We start from the raw sequence: 3786 nt of genomic DNA, 5'->3' as shown, positions 1-3786 counted from the left end.
GCATATTAGAGCGTACTGGTTTCCGGAAGTTTGATAGTACAAAAACAGGATTTCTGATCTGAACAACAGGTCAAATGTGCCCTTCTATCAGATTTTCATAAACTAATGGACTTGGAATCACTGTTGAAACCTTGTTGAAAGATTTATTTGAATAAAAAAGAATCTTTCTTTTGATACTGCAACTAACCAAATATACCCGCTATTGACAAAGATACAGCTATGCGTAGGAACTATTTTGTTTAAAATATGTACTACTTTCTTGTATGTTCTTTCCGACCGGGCCTGAAGTAGTGGTTCTATTCCATATATATTTTGGTTTGTTTTATGGTTTTTTTTTGTTGGTTTTTTGTTTGTTTTGGTAAATGAGAGCTAGGCTTTTTGTTTTATCTGTATCGTTTAATAATCGTCTTGATATCCAAAAAAACTTAGAAAGAGCGGTTACTAATTGTTAAAATCAATATTAATAAACTGCACTGTATGTATAATATCTTTTTGTAGGATTTCGTAATGGATATGATAGTATTCATTTTTTCCTTCAAAGTATCTAAATTAAATAGATATCTAATAACAACAAAAACACATCACCGTATTAGCAATTCATTTAATAAAAATACATTTTAATGATGAGACTAGTATACAGTAAGATTGAATTTTTCATTTAATGTTTACAGAGGTTCAGGAATGTACACATTCAGTTTTCATTATATTACAATTTTCTATGGAGTTTGATTCTCTTCATCGTCATCATCAAAAGAGACGGATAATTCGTATTCAGCGTCTTCTACATTTTCGCTTTCTTCGTGATCTATTTCCTCTGTGATATCCGCAGACAACTTGTCTTTTAAAAGATTACATGGAAATACGTACTTAAAATGAAAGCAATTAAACCAAATCATAATTTCTAAAGGCCAAACCAAACCGTCTATAGTATTATTTGGAGGTATTGAAGTCATTGGTTTATGCAAATTAGTCTCTTTAATATGGATCTTTTGAATTAAACATAAGATAAATATCTATGACTGGAAAATTACATGATACTGGCAAGTAGCTCTCAACAATAAATTAAACTTTGCATAAAACATGAACAAAACAAAAACAAACAATTGACACCAAATGCGCCATACCTGAATATACAGCAACACAATAAAATCGTCTTTGATAGTATTATTTGTTGCGTTTTGGAGTGATTCTGATACGCTTATTGTACCATCGTTTATATATTTATCATAAACAAACTGCTATTTTCGTCTGGAGTTACTAAAATATATAATTACATTTGTGAGTTTGAAATGTGTTGTGGAAAATTTGACAATAAGTATCAATAGGACACATTGTCGCTTCTGACGACTCTGAACAGTTAAATTTCTAAAGTTCTGATCTCCCTAGTATGACAGGAACATGGTTGTCTTATGCAATAAATCTGAATGTGAAATTAATCGCTCTGGTTTCTTTTATCTTCTTGTTTTTTTTTCAATGTTTTATGGAATTTCGACTCACATAAAGATAAGAACAGGTAGCCCAAGTTAGATCCCATAGGAATGCAGATTGTTTGTTAAAAATAACAGATTCTTCATTGCTTGATGTATGCATATTCTTGGAGGAGAACACTAGGTCTATTAGGTTGATTATTCAAAGAAGATGGACAGGGACTCAGGGCAGGAAATTTCATCTTATACTGAATAATAAAACAATTTTGAAATCTACAACAGCAATCATTTGTTTCCTTGCAACAAACATTGGCCACATCCAGAGCCATCAAAGAGTGATTGCTAGGGATTTGAATGTTCAAAAAAGATATGCAATCTCACAGTATGATAAATCGAATTATAAATGGACATGGCTGTGTATATATGAACCACAAAAATCAAAATCCCTAACCTACTCCTGTCGTCAGCCTAGGTTTTAATGTGGCTTCTAATTAATATAAATATATGTAACCATATTTATATCCCTAGTCACCATGAGACACATTTTCTGATTTTTTTTATATTTTTCCTCGAAACAACTGTCTGTTATTCGTTTTTTCATACTGCTTATTTTTTATTTTTTTTTATTGCATACGATATATTGAAAAACCGGTGAAATTAACAATTGAGCAGAAAATGCATTAATATTAGAAACCGCAATGTAGTACAGGTGCATATGAGACAACTCTCCTTCCAAGTGAAAAATATGTAAAAGATTAATAATTATAGGTCAGAGTACGGTTTTCAACACGGAGCTTTTACAGTTTTATAGTGAATATGAATTTAACACAATATTGACTGTTGTTCCACTAGTTTTGTCTTTTTAACCTATTAAGACTGTTTGATTTAATCACACATTATTGCCAAACATAATGTTATTTTATGCGAATGTCATACTAGTCAAAGGTTTAGCTAGCTATAAAACCATGTTAAATCCATCATTTTCTACAAAAAGAAATGCCTGTAACAAGTCAGGAATATGACAGTTGTTTTCAATTAGTTTGAGGTCTATGAGCTTTTGATTTTGACATTTGATAAGGGACTTTCCGTTTTTGTTGGGCTTTTTTATTTTAATTTTCTTGGAAAGCATAAGCCATTACATATTGAGTAAGAATTGATATCGATGGATTGACTATTTGATATGTCATATTTTTTACAATATAATATACAGTATGTTTACCTTTCCTGATATAATACAATATCACAGATGCGTTGACACTTTCTATGTCCTCGGCTTTCAATGGAGGATTAACTGTTATTTCACCCTTAAGAAATAAGTTTCAGCATTAGTTTTAATTGTTTAAGTAAAGTTCAGTATTAAAAGAAACCTAAATAAAACTTGATTCGAGAGGCAAAATATGGAACAACTTTCAATAATATTTTGGTTTTGTGAAACATTTCTTTTAGAAACACTATTTCAAAGAAGTATCAAAGATTCGGTTAGCTTCATTTTTACTCTTTCTTGCCTATGTTTATGATGTACATTAAAAATATTATGTTCACATGTAATTGTATAACCATGCAGTCTATTCTTTATAGTCCACGATGAACTGGAAATTGTAACAACATATTCATGTTTTTATTTCACTGCAGAGACCGCGGTGGGTGGGTGGTTTGAGTAGTCGAACTTCTGTTTCATAACCTGTCAATATGTTCTCAGTTCAATCTGGCACGTATCAGGTGCGATAATTCCCAATCTTCATTGATTAGGAAGTTAAGTTTTCCGACCGAATGTAAGTGGTTCTTTAAGGGCACTCTGGCTTCTTTGACTAATTTAAACTAACCGCCACAAATTAGCGCAACAGTGCTGAAAGTGGCGTTAAATCATTAATCAATCAATCAATCATGTTAAACTAGATTATTTACCGGATTTTTTATCACATAAGCAGCACGACGGGTGCCACATGTGGAGCAGGATCTGCTTATCCTTCCGGAGCACCTGAGATCACCCCTAATTTTTATGGTGGGGTTCGTGTTGTTTATTCTTTAGTTTTTTATGTTGTGTCGTGTGTGCTGTTGTTTGTTTGTCCTTTTCATTTTAGCCATGGCGTTGTCAATTTGTTTTAGATTTATGAGTTTGATTGTCCCTTTGGTATCTTTCGTCCCTCTCTTAAAGCTATAATAACTGTAATTAAAAGTTATATTTGAGATTAGTTGTACATTGACTGTTCTGACCAACCCTTAATGCATTTGTACCCACTTATATTCATGGTTCAGCAATCCCAATTATAAATGCACGCACAACTTTCTTTTAACATACATACAAACCTTACTTTCATACAATGTCTTACCAATGAACGATTTCGTGTAACAAGTTTCA

At 31.9% G+C, this 3786-nt stretch overlaps 1 long non-coding RNA gene across 1 annotated transcript; it reads right to left on the bottom strand.

Annotated features, from left to right (window-relative positions):
- Positions 1-1216: 1216 nt before the first annotated feature.
- On the bottom strand, positions 1217-2847 carry LOC139498341 (uncharacterized). The gene is made up of 2 exons (XR_011657896.1): positions 2647-2847; positions 1217-1257 (listed from the first exon to the last, which is right to left on the bottom strand). It is a non-coding gene; the product is annotated as an uncharacterized lncRNA (long non-coding RNA).
- Positions 2848-3786: the final 939 nt, after the last annotated feature.

The sequence above is a fragment of the Mytilus edulis genome, chromosome 12, assembly GCF_963676685.1.
Source record: "Mytilus edulis chromosome 12, xbMytEdul2.2, whole genome shotgun sequence".
NCBI lineage: Eukaryota > Metazoa > Mollusca > Bivalvia > Mytilida > Mytilidae > Mytilus > Mytilus edulis.
This window is presented reverse-complemented; position numbering and strand designations above follow the sequence as displayed.